General features: G+C 39.3%; 1 protein-coding gene across 1 annotated transcript in view; it reads right to left on the bottom strand.

Moving 5' to 3' along the window:
* NOL4 (nucleolar protein 4) overlaps positions 1 to 13,607 on the bottom strand; it is a 183,883-nt gene that overhangs the window by 169,727 nt on the left and 549 nt on the right. The gene's annotated exons all lie outside the window — the stretch shown is intronic.

The following is a 13,607-nucleotide window of genomic DNA, read 5'->3' as shown; positions in this document are numbered from 1 at the left end:
TGGAGCAGAGACGGCGGCGGCACAGCCGCCCCCTCCCCCCGGTGCCCTCAATGCCAGCCCCGGCCCTGCATCAATTAACGGAGCCGCAGAGGCGGCGCGGGGGAGAGGGAAGGCGGCGGCCGCGGCTCCCTTCTCCGGGCAGCCCGCACCCGGCTGCCGTCCCGCCGCAGCCCGCGGGGGCTGCCCGAGGCCGCCGCCGGCCCGCGCTAACGGTCGGCGCGCGGCACGGGGCGCGCGGGCGGGCGCTGCGCGGCCTCGGCAGCCGCCCTCGGAGAGAAACCCGCGCGGCAGGCAGCTCGGGAGGAGCCGGGAAAAACCAAAGAAAAGGGGGGAAACAAAAGGGAAAAAAATCCTAGGGTGCTTGTTTACTGCACCATATGGCCACAGGGGGAGGGGTGAAGGAACGGCCTGCCAGTTGCTGAACCAGTGCACTCATTATGTCCGTTAGAGTCACAGTCACCCGTGCTGAATGCCTCACCGGGAGGGAATATCAGAGCGTTTCTCTAAATTTCATACAATACCTTAGCTACCGCAGGAAGAAGACACAGTTTTTCACCGTTTAAATCTCACCAGAAACAGATTTCGAGGTACAGCACACCCGGAAGCCCAGCACAGGCAGACCCAGAAAACCCTCGAGTGGCAGGGAAAGGCCTGAGTTTCACTGCCTCGTTCAAAATCCAACAGAAAGCAGGTTACTCTGTTTTATTTCTGGTAAATGAACATTCCGTGGATAAAAAAAAATCCCTTTTCCAAATTCCATTTCCATTTCTGTTAAAAGCTGGGTATATCTTTTGTTTGCCTAGAGATGAATGTATCGTATTCAGCTGCATTTTGAACCATAATGCTGAAATACTTGAAATGTAAAAGGAATATGGCAAAAACACATTGCTGATCATTTTTGTGGTTCAGTTTGAGATGAAGACCTGATCCACTTCAGGGCGTTTCCACCTATTGTTGACAGGTAGTAGGAGCTGCAGTTGAAGTACTGGGCGTTAAATAGTACAGAGAGAGCCACCGCGATTAATACTCTTTTTCTAGTGAGGCGGTCATTCCTTTCCAAGAGATCCTTACTACGCAGCGCTGGTGGAGGCCCACCCTCAATGCAGAATATCCTGCCTCTGGGGAGCTTCTAGGCTAGGGCCAGCGGAAATGCTTTGAAGCGGCTCGTGTCTTTCCCTGATTCATAAGATAGGAGCTGAATCTCTGTGTTACCAGAAAGATAAAACCCACAGACTACTGTGTCTGATAATAGGTAACTGTACTGCTATCCATATTACCTTGTAAAATTGAAGTATTGATTTTTTTTTAAAGCATGGTTTGCTACTTAGCAGACCAATCCCACTACTACTCCAGTCAGCGGGATTTTAATATTGACTTTAGTGGGAACAGTTTTTGCCTTTAAAATGGCCTATTTCACGTTATTATGGTAATGGCATTAAGTAATTCTTAAAATCAGTCTTCTTGGCCTTGGACACTTAAAAAGATGCATATACCCACATTATTTCAGCTTAACCATATTCACCATATTTCTGCTCATAGCATGTCTAAAGTTTTGCTTAGATAAATAAATAAGATAGATAACTGATTACTCCAGATGGCTGTGGGTGGATCGGACCTAATAGATTCTCCTGTTACATGTTTTTGAGTGTGTGTTTTTTTTTAATTTTACAGAAGCCTAGATTTAGAAACCCATTTGTAGATCTCCTTTTGTATGCAGCTTAAACTGCATCTGCTTGCTCACCAAAACAGTGTTCCTTCCAAAGAAAGATTAAAAATATTAAAATACAGCCAGCACAGTGAGTGGTTCAGTTCAGCTAATGTTACACGAGTATGCTGATCCTACTGCCCATATATAATACACATTTGAATCTTGGCACCTGCCGTTGGATTGAAATTCAAAATAAGAAACAGCAGGCCTCAAGGTCTGGAAATAAAAACAACATAAGTAAAAAACAGTTCTGTGTCTATTAGTAAATAGTAATCTGCAGCAGTAAAGACAGAAGTGTCAAGAATCAAGGAAGGTGTGTAGCACAGCAGATGTCAAGTAGATATTGGGGCTATTACACAGTGATGAATGCATTCAGATTCAAACTGCAAGGTATATATAACACTCATATTAATTATTTCCATATTTTTGTATAAAGACAAAATTTCTAATGTCTAGCAACATTCTGCTTAGTTACTTTCTGGTAATCATGTTGTAATACTCATTAAGTTAAAAAGATACTTAAATTATATGTTGAATAGTCAACTAGTAAACTCCAATTGGAAATAAAATGAAGTGGTACTTAACACAGAAATTATTCAAAATAATACTGAAATGAAATTTAAGTGAAAAATGAAAAGAACAAGTAATCCTGTTTCGTCTTCCTCACATTTTCTAGTTTTCACTATTAAGTGATTAATACAATATGGTCATTCTATGTTTATAGGTGAACAGGTATACTCTAGCTGCATAAATATTGATGCTGAAGATCAACAGTAGGTTTGTCACCAAATTAACAGGAAGCATCTTCCTTATTTTGTCTAGTTTACTTCATTACTTTTTTTACTGTTAACACACATTTGCAATATGTGTTTTCCAGGCTTATTTAACTTTGCCCACCTTCTACTTCTACCAAAGCTGACTTTCTTGCTTGAGGATGAGCTCACAGAAAGTTAATACGTCAAAGTTTGTTCTGTTTTCTGTAACACTTTCCTCCGTTTCTCTCTTATCTCACTTTTCTTCCAGTCTTACTGTAAGTGGCATTTTCTAACATACGTATAGTTCAAAGAGACAGGGAACAGGGAAAGAAACCTAAGTTTTCTGCATAGTAGATGTCCTGTTGCAAAACCCATTGAGAAGGGAGAGTACTTAAAAACAAACCATCTACCCCAACAATATAATCGAGAAAAAAGTTTACATGTTGCATATGTTTAGTTAGGAAGGAGAAATGACAATGTTTTTAATGTACTTAAATATATGCAGAATTTTAAGGACTGATGTTAAACTCATTCTCCAGTTTTCCTTCCCTATACAATCAGAATGTGAAGATTTGTATAACTGAGAGCTGTTTGTGCAGTGTATTGTGATAAACATAACTAAGGCATTTAATAAGATCATACCATAACCAAAGAGGAGGAGGCAAGTTACTGCTAGGATTACTTGACAGCTGAATTTGGTCATATTGGAATTAAACCTTTCTAGGTATTTTTATACATTTTATAATCACATTTATACATTTATTAAATACTGGTTGTAAATAAATTATTAGTTATGAAGAGAAAAAGTTCATTTGAATGTATACTATTTAGAACTCAGTCATTGCCACCCAGCCAGCTGATAACAAGTGATCTGGATATAGAGCGCACGTGGTGGAAGCTCTATGGGTGTATTGCTCCCTTGGGCACTGGGCATTATAAAGCCTAAGGTTTGCTGCAGAACTGGATTATGCCTTCAAAACATGGGCATAATCTGTGTGCCAAAAAAACATTCATAGGCCTTCTGGTTATCCTGTTCCAGGAGTGGTTTGCATCCAGTGCAATTTAGGATGACAGTATTGGGCCTTCATAGCATCTTACGTTTCACCAACTTCGCTCATTCCAACTCCTACAGCTACATTTTTCAGCTCTTCTGTAGATCTGTTGATTCACACTTTGGAACTACTAGGCAAATTACTAATTAATTTTAGACTATTTTAACATAACATTCTACCTTGTCCTTTGTTTATTTGCCTGCTTTCAAATTACTGCAAATGTGATAATGCACATTTTTAAAAATTTTTGAAGTCTATATTTGTGAGAATTATCCTGACTTAACATTCATTAAGGTAACAGTAGACATGTTAAGATATTAACATGTTACTTTTCATCAGAAATGGAGTAAATTAGAAAATGGAGGTGGTTCATTGCAAACTTTCTGTCTAACTTACTGTAATCTCATGCACTAGTCTATACAGGATTGTACCAGAGCTTGGAAACTGACAGTCCCCTTCCTTCTTCCAGACTAATAATATCAGTACAGCAATGAGTCTTTGAAAGTGCTACTGTCAAACTGACCAGTGAACTACCTAGTCCCCGTCTCCAAGGGAGTCTATAAAAGATGTTTCAGAGGTCAGTAATTAGTGAATTAACGAATATATTTCTAAGGAAAATATGATGCATCTAAATGCATTATTCAGTAATGACAAAATATTTTTGTTTTCTAGCTTCTACCAACATGAAAACGCATACCTAAAATTTGCTAACCTATTTTTAGAACTAGACACAAAGTAACATCATGAATGTTGGGACCACCAGCAATATTGAAATCCAGTGTATCAGGGAAGGGAATAAGGATTTCAGGACACCCCTCTTTCCTTGTGCTGACTCTATGGGCTAGAATATAACTAACCCCAGTGATAAATACACTGTGGAAAAACCAATGGAGGTGTTCCCCGATTCCATGTAACAGTAAGGCGTGTTGTTCCAGGTGAATGCCATCACCAGTGTCTGCAGTCCCAAGGGAACAGAAGGGCAGGAATAACCTTGTCCTCTGTTCTGCTCGAGCCAGCAAAGCTGAACTGACATAAAGAGCAATACTGCATCCTTACAAAGAGCCATGGAGCTATCACTCTTGTAAAATCTTTGGAAGAAATTCTGGCTGAATCAATCAGAATTTCTCTAGGGGCTGCAATGCAGACTTTCCACTCCCACCATTAAGTGTTATAAAACAATGACCTAGGTTTCCATTTACCTTTTAAGATAATTGTCAAAATGTTCTTACAAGATGGAATAAGGTTAAAAAGGAGAGCTGGTAAGTTCTCTTTCTACTATACTTTGGTCTTTATGTCGTACCATTTCTCTCCACTTCTTTCTTTTTATCTGTATTATACTGTGCATTTTCTCTTAACGTTAGTCTCTGTGATTTAACTATTAAAATCTATTTCTTTTGGAAGTACCCCTTTTCCTTAATTAACTTAGTTATTTTTGTTGGAACTTTCATCTGTCATGACCTTTCAGAGATGAGGTAAATACACTGAGCATGTTATTAAAGGCAATGAAATACTATTTAATTAATGAGAAGAATATGTTTTCAATATCTTCTCTATCCCATTCCTAATGCTGATTTTTGTTACCTCTGCTATGCACTAAAAAGGTACGCCTGTTTTTTTGTTTGAAATTGTTCCTAAATATTTCCCTTCAGAGGTTACACCAAATCTATAAATTTCAAATGTGATTATAAAGCTTGAAATCTTCCTGTCATTTCAAAAAGCTAATGTCACAATGGCATAAAATGTAAATTATTTGGAAGTGGTCTATAGGGAATCCTGCCTGCCATGGTTTTCCTTTTTTCTTTTGTCACGATATTTCTATTTTCCCTTCCGATTCTTTTTCAACTTGGTTAACCTAATTAATTTACATCTTCACCAAATGTTGAAACCCATTCATTTGCCTGGATTATATATATATATGTGTGTGTGTGTGTGTGTGTGTGTATGTATATATGTGGGGGTGTAAGCATGTATATACATATATATTTGTGTATGTAAATGTGTATACACATGCACACAATATATACAATGGTGATTAGATTGTATTTGCATAGCTGTCAAGCACTTGCTATAGTTTCCCAACTCTTCACCAGCTTTAATTTATGTCATCATAGCTGAAGTTTCAACCTTCCTTCAGTAAAGTCAATACCAGATTCTTTTCATTTCAAAAGGAAGCCAGAACAAACATTTGATCTGAAAATTATTTTTAAAAGACTACCGAACATCTGACAGGTTAGAAAAACATAGTTAACCCTTACAAAATCCAGACTAGCATCAACCAGGTACAGTTCATATGGACACCTAGCAACTCTATCTTTAATGATTTTCTTAATGATTTTTGCTAGTGTTGAAATATCGTTCATTGGTCTGTCATTTCTATGAACTATCTTTACTACCTTCTTTTTTCTTTTTAATAGACTTCTGGCCATCCTGCAATATCATTGCTGTGTACAGTGGCAAATTGTATATTCCAATAATGTTTTAGTTACTTGATTTGTAAGTTCTTCAGTGGTCCTGAATTTGTATTGGTCCCAGTGATATACTGCAATTTAATATCTTGCATTCCTATTATCTCTTATTTTATTTCTCGGTTTCTGACAATTCTTCAGTTTCATCACCTGAAAAATGTAATCTTTATATATGTAATGTATGTAATTTGCAGATATTTCCTTATCACCCACAGCAGAGAAGATATGCAGTGAAAAATGCATTTCTGGTTGTCTTTACTGTCTGCTGAAATCTCTGGCCATACCTTAGCTGTACCTTCTCTTGATGTAGTTAAATAGCTGTAGAATTATCTGCTTGCTGTTCAGCTTCTATCAACTTAGGGTAGTGAGCACTGGTCCATTCGTAAGTTTGATTTTCCACATGCCAATGCAACTGCTATTTTACCATACAGGCAAATCATGCTTTATCAGCAATAACTTCAGCTCTGGGTCTACCTTGAACAAAGATCTTGTACCAAATCCCTTGGCAGTGTTGCTACTGGTATATATGAGTCCATAGACAACACTAACAGCAATCACAAAACTTACTCTACTCATTCAAAGATTGTACTTTGAGTTCAAGTCAAAGTCATTTAAGGAATCTTACCCACTAAGTATTCTTAAGTACAGTCAAAACATTATAGCATCAATCTCATGTCATATTAAAATCTTTGGAGTAACAAAATTTACAAAACTTTCAGACACAGGGATCTTATTGGTAATATTTCATTTCCCAGAGGAGCTCAATTATAGTCTCTTAAATGAAAAAGCTTGAATGAGTTTCATCCTAGGCTCCAATAGGTCATTTAATAAAAGTTATCCTTTGAAGTCTATACAGAATATTTATTTTTGAAAGAAAGTCTTTGCTTGAGATTAATGCTAGCATAGATCAGATTTTTTTAAGTCAAATGTTCACTACAGATAGACTCTAAGTTGAAGAATATCCACAGATAAAAGTAAATGGTTCAAATCCTACCATTCTATTTCAGCAACTAACTTTAATCCCTGTGCATGTGTGTAGTAACTGTCAGGGTCTGCAGAACTATTGAATGAGCGGTTAGAAACTTATGCAATATCTGCAGTAAAAGTGATACCGTACAAGAGCTGGTGATTTCAAAGGAAGGCCATTGCATGCAGAAGAATGTTCAACTCTAACTTGCAAGAAGTCATTTTTGCCCTTCTAGACATTTTGTGTTCATAGGCCAGTAAGAAAATGCCTAGCTAGCGGAAATGTAAGATTGTGAGGCTTACAGAACAAAACCAAAAAAACAAAAACTTAATTAAGAAGCTACAGGATCACATTCAGTGCTGCTGCAGGACAATAAAAATGTAGTTTTCACGTACTAGCTAATATCTCCTGAGTTTTCTCAAGTCAGAGAGGCTTCTGGCAGGTATAAATGACATATACAAAATCAAAACATCTTCCATGTTCTGGAAAGCTCTGATCATTTTGGAAGCTGTGTTGAGTAGGTTCAACCTACTCATTGAAGAGCAAAAGATTCCTTTGGTGCTCTGTGATGCATGGGAGGCCTGAAAAATCTGGTATGATCTTCCTGGAGGGTGTTTACTGCCATGCTCTCTCTTGATCTTTCTCCACATCTACTTCATTTAAATCCCTCAAAAACATTTCTCCTGCTTGTTTTACTTATTTTTACCAGAAAACTCTCTAAAGTTGTGCGCTGTGTACTGGAAAAGGTCAGGACCCAAACAGCTTCAGACCAGAACCAGCAGCTGCTAGTTGCTTTCTTTCAAAACCAGACCAAAACTCATGGTTTGATGTCAGTCAGTTTTAATTATTTCATTACTGTAAAATGAAATTTAAGTCGATGACTCCCACATTTGTCCAGCACCCGCCTTCCTCCCACAATGGCTTGTGCTCATAATATGCCCTCTCTACATGAAGTTTTTCTGCATATATGTGCGTAGTCTCTCCAGACTGCATCTCCGGTCTGTCCAGAGCACAGAACAAGAACAATGGTGAACCCACCACAAGTTAGGGAACAAAAATATCAGTATAAAAAAAATCTGAAAAATACTGTTATGTTGTACCGATGCACATCAGCCTTGTCTAGCACTGACCTGCTAGTAAATGCCTTCTTTTCACTATTCATTACACCCGTAGGTAGCTACAGCCTTTGAAGAAAATCAGCATTGAAGTTGAGTTGGAGTTTTTACCATGCTGCATCAGTGAATCTAATACAACTTCACCAACAAGAGACTAAGGTAAAACAGCAGAGAGTCAAATTCATGATTCAGTCTCCCCAGCAAATTTTCTCAGTGGCCTGAAAATTAAACTGGAAGGTTTTTTGGATCACTGGGAAGACCTGGGCTTTCAAGCTACATGCCTGGCCTTTACTGGGCAACAGCATTTAGTCAGTCATTCTGTCTTTCGCTGTATAAATGCATACATAGAGTTTGGGGGGGGGGCAGCCTTTCTATTGCTACCCTGAAAAGAAAAAATCCCTGTGTTACTCACTTTAATTAAATGTCTACTTTTGGCATAGTGCCATTTCATGGAACACCTCTACACCCTACTTTCTGTTTCCAAGTAGTGTTAACATTTTCTAGTTTTACAAAGAAAGCACTTTAAAAATGTTCCTTTTAAAAGAAAAATGTGCTCTCTTTGATTGATCTTTCTTTGGAAAATTCTAGCTCAACATTGTTACCCTGATATCCCAAATCCTTCTCTCTTTGCTTCTCTCACACATACACACATGTGAAGATAGCATCTTACATATGGCCACTTTAACATTTTTAAATTTCAGGACAGTTATTCTCTTTATTCATGCACACTTAGCTGAATGCCTACATTAAGAGTTGCCAACTAAACCGTTTTGTTCCATCTGCTATGACCATTTTCCAACACTCTGTCTGATTCACCAGCTTCCCTCCTCACAGAGTCCATTGGGAGGTCTGAAAGTGGCAGGAGAGAGGGGGTGAGTAGCTGGAGGGGACGAAGCTCTGAAAACCTGCACAAGGCTTAAGGAAAACATGAAGAGCAGTTAGAACAGGATGGATCCTGCATGTTTTTAATATATTCAAGCTTTTGAGACCAGAAGGTACATGTAACAAGACTGTAAGCTACTGGAGAATTGTACCTTACGGTGAATTACTGCCCACTCTCAACCTCACCTTTATGTGATATTGCCATTATGTGCTGACAGTTCAGTAAGCTACCAAGCTGCCAATATATATTTGACAAACTCTTTTACTCATATTTAAAACTGACGGCTATGAAAAGAGAAATGTACTGAAACAAAGCTGCATATGTTCAGATTGCTATAAAATGTCGCAAAAGAATGAATACAATTTAAAACATAAGATAATTTAAAACACCATGTTTAGATATGTAAGCTCTTTATACCGTGCGATTTTTCTTATGTGTTAATGTTCATTTAAAAAAATAATCTATATAAAATCAAATGAACAATAAACTCGTATGCCAATCTACTATTTTTCAACAAGAGGTTGGCTGGGATGCACCCTGTTCCAAAGAACTTACTAGCCTGTCATTTTTAAGCCCTAAATCCTGTAATCAGATTCAGTAGTACAGCCCTGCACCTGTAAAGAGCCTCACTGTTCTGCTAGCGGAAATCCAAGAGGTAGGTACAAGATCTTCCTGGAAGATACAACGATTTAACTAAAGTGAACATGATTTTGCTTCTGAACAAAGGCTCATTCTGTGTTTATAATTTTAGTGTATAAGACAAGACACAGGAAAATTTGTACTTTAAGTTTGTGATTTAAGTCAGTGGAGTTTTTCAAAATTAACAATGACATAAAGGCAATCAAGAAACTGGCCTTTGAGGTTTCAGTCCTTTAATTTGCTAATACAGTTTGTATTCTATAATTTCAGACATACCTTGCAATCATGGAGGCCCTTCTTTTTAAAGGAAAGTTCTGTTTAGAATCTGCTGATAAAGCTTGGGCCCCTATTTTGTAACTTACATATTTTTAAATTAAGGCTGATTTTAGGAGCCATGTTTGTATCTATGAAAAACATAAAGCAAGAGAAAGAAAAATGGTGAAAATAAATTTGTATTTGTTTGTTCTCAAGTTGCTAATCAGTAAATAATTCCAGATAAAGAACTAGGCAGAAAATACCCTCAAAAATCATAAAAATCATGTATACAGTTTAAAAAGATACTATGCTAGTGATGTTAATTCCACACATTCCTACAGATCGTGAGTACCAACCATTAAAAGTTGGTACTAATTACTGTCAGCCATTTGGCATATTTCTTGGTCTAACACATTTATACAGTGTGTCTAGGCTAGGCATCATTACACTGTTCTTACAAAGTGCAGCTTGGGCTTAATGGAAGAAAACATATGACAATAACAGTAGCAACCTGAAAAGTTGCAGAAGCGAGATACTCATTGGGCTGCACGTACGATACCTGACTGTGTATTGTCCCACTGTGGACCTAAAATGGCTGTTTTGCAGGGGATGTTGTTGCTTGGTGACCAAAAGTGCATCTCCTAGGCCACAGAGGGATGTGAATGTTCAGAATTGGATTTGTTCTTGTTGCTCTTGAGGAGGCCATACCAGTAAAACAGATTAAGCCAACACATAATCATCTATGCATTCTCTTTGCTGGCATGCTTAAAATTGATATTTAAGGTAGGCCTGAGATTTTAAGCTACTCACCAGCCAGGCAAGGGAAAAACAGAATAAAGCCGAGCATGCTGCTGTCCACAGAAATGAAAGTAGACCAAGCTTCAGCTACTGTGAGACTGCAAGATACCCTTGCTTCAATTAAGTCTGTGTTGTACATCTAGCCCATTCCGGTGCAACCTCCCAGTTGCTATCAGGCTCTCTTTCTTTCATTAGAATCAAGTAGTTAATTAGCCCCAGCCTGTCCTCTCTCCTTCTCTCTTTCCCTTTAACGCAGCAGTAATGATGTCTAATTACCAGCAGCAGTGGATTACAGCACCATCAGGAGCAAATCTCTGTGGCTGACAGCAAAGCTGAGCAACATATCTTAAAGCTTCAAGGAGAGAATAATTTCTAACAAAGTATTTCAATATTATTTGCTTCTTTTTGACCAGCTTGTGACTTCAGAGTACAAATTTCATAGTCATCCATCCATCCTGTTATTGCAGGGGGAGCGCTCATGCTACCAGCAGTGATTAATTTTAAATTGAAATTACTTTTACCCGTGGTGAGATCAAGTGATAGACAGAAGAGGGAGGGGATGAGAGAGGGAATCACGGTTTGGGGATCTGATGTTGTTTGTGGCTCTCTTTGTGGACTGGATAAGCTCAAATATATGTGGTAACAGTGAGAAAAAAATAACAAAACAGGCCAGGTCATTCTAAATGGTCATATGTTAATAAACTTTAAAGTAATCAGGAAGAGTTAAAGAAATGAGAAAATGGGCTTTTAAGGCTTACCAATGATTACTTGTCCAACGAAAAACCTGTATTTCTCCTATGCATTATCATTTCAGGCTGGGTCCTGAAATCCTAGCCTGTTTAAGTCGATAGGAGCTTTGCCACTGGCTTTCTCTGGAGCAGGGACTGCATCCATGTTGTATATGACAGGTTGTTTTGGAGAATTCAGCACCTGGCACACACTGACCCTTTCCTAGCAATAGCTCATACGCACAGTTGCCACACTACAGCTCTACTTAAATAACTCCCCTGCATTTTGTGATTGGATGGTGACACTAGTTTCTTGGTTTTAGGAGAGAAGGTGGCAGTTGTTTCTCAGAGCTGATGGTTGTATAAGAATGCTGAGAAAAACCTTTCCTCATTTATGCTGGCTAACAGGTTAGAGAAAGCAAGCAAAAGGAAGGAAGAAATTTTGCCTAAATGCAAGACCTTTTCCATAAGGATTTACATGTTATCATTCACATAATGTACAGATATTCTGAAATTGTTTACAGACACATCATAATAACTTTCCTTCCTTGCTTTTGTTATAAAGGCTGCTTGATTGTTAAAACTAGGTAGTTGTTTCCATATGAGTATGAATACATATATGCATATGTAGAAACAGACATTCACAGTTAAGGATGTGATTCGCCAAATGAACAAAAGTAAGACCAGGAAGGAGCTCAACCCTGGATTGAAATCTCTAAAGGCAAACAAAAATCAGGAAAAAAAATGAATATTTCATCTGAAAATAAAATAGAAGAGGGGATACAAGGTGGGATTCCAAGCTTTTATGGCCTAGCAAAGGTGAGAGGAAATAAACAAAGTGATGATCACTGAAAAATCTTGTTTCACAGGCCCTGATTACCACTTAATTCTTAAATTCCATCTGGCAAACTTAAAGTTAGCCTTCTGTTTATTAGTGTAGTCAATGTAGTTTTACTCCAGAAATACTGAATGTGTTTACAGTTTTTAACTTACTGTGAAATACATACTCTTGGGAATCATGGCTCTTCTGAATTTCTATTCCAGTTACCAGAAGAAGTATTAAAAAAAAATAAAGCAAAAACAAAACCCTAACTGGAGTCTTCTGTTATAGGCAACTTTTATATCACTTACATTTGTTTTCAAATTTCACTGAAAAATAAATTTTATCTACGGTGTCCACTGGGATCAGAAATTAACAATCTGTCCTCTAACTGTAGAACAGAAACACGCCAAATTACCTGAACCTGTAGGCAGACCTAGAACACTTCTGTGAATAAAAGCCGTAGAGAGGGAATAAACTCTGTCCAGAGCTTCCCTTTCGCTTTCAATCTTCCTATTTGTAAACTCCTTAAAATTAGTTTCCCTCCTCTGCCTCCTCACAGCCATGGCAGCGATGATGACAAGGGGGCAAATGCAAAGCAGCCCCCGGGAATGCCCAGGTCTCTTACTTCAGGGAAGCAGAGGGAGGCAGATTTCCCCAGCAGCCTACGTCATCGGCAGACCCAGAATACTTCCCGAGAAGCCCCCCTTTGCTGCGCCACCCAGGAACCTTCCCGCTAGGTCAGAATAAGCTTCCACTGCAAAAGAAAATCCTGCTCATCCAAGCCCAGTGCCCAGGCAGGAATATTGGTACTCGCTGGGTTTCTGATTCAGCACCCCCACCCCCCTCCAGAAGCTTAGCTTATATGACCTAGAGCAAAAAAAGTAAGAGCAGTGATACATCGAGAGAGTTCAATAGGCAAAACCTACTTGTAGCCAACAGTTCCCATCTTCTTAAACAGGAAAATCTGTAGCGCCTGCCACCACCGAGCATAATAGCTCTTCCGCGGCTAGACCTGCGTCTAGCTATGCAGCTTCAGAGCCTGCCAGGGATGCAGCGCTACTGTAGCGCATCAATCGAGCCTCAGCTTTATGGCTGGGAGACTTGTGCAATCCCAGGAAGAGTAACAAAATACACCATTTGGTCATGTGGAAACCTGTCTCCCTTTGTCGAGCATCCTCTCCCCACTCCCCTTAATAGCACAGCCGCGCTTCAGAGCCAGCGAGGCGCGTCCCTGCCGCTCGGTGCCTCCGGCGCCGCGGTCTAACAATTAAAAAAAAGAAGAAGAAGGAGAAGAAGGAGAGGATGCTGCCTGGGGAAGCCCCCGGGGAAGGGAGCCGCGCCACGCTCGGCTTTGTGCCGGCAGGGCTGCGCGGCGCGGCGCGGCGCGGCCCGCGCACAAAGGCCGGAGCGCGGCCGGCG

This window comes from Rhea americana, unplaced genomic scaffold (assembly GCF_003343005.1).
Source record: "Rhea americana isolate MKP2758 unplaced genomic scaffold, rheAme1 scaffold_46, whole genome shotgun sequence".
In the NCBI taxonomy this organism is placed as follows: domain Eukaryota; kingdom Metazoa; phylum Chordata; class Aves; order Rheiformes; family Rheidae; genus Rhea; species Rhea americana.
Note: the sequence above shows the minus strand (reverse complement) of the source record. Positions and strands in the feature narration are given on the sequence as shown.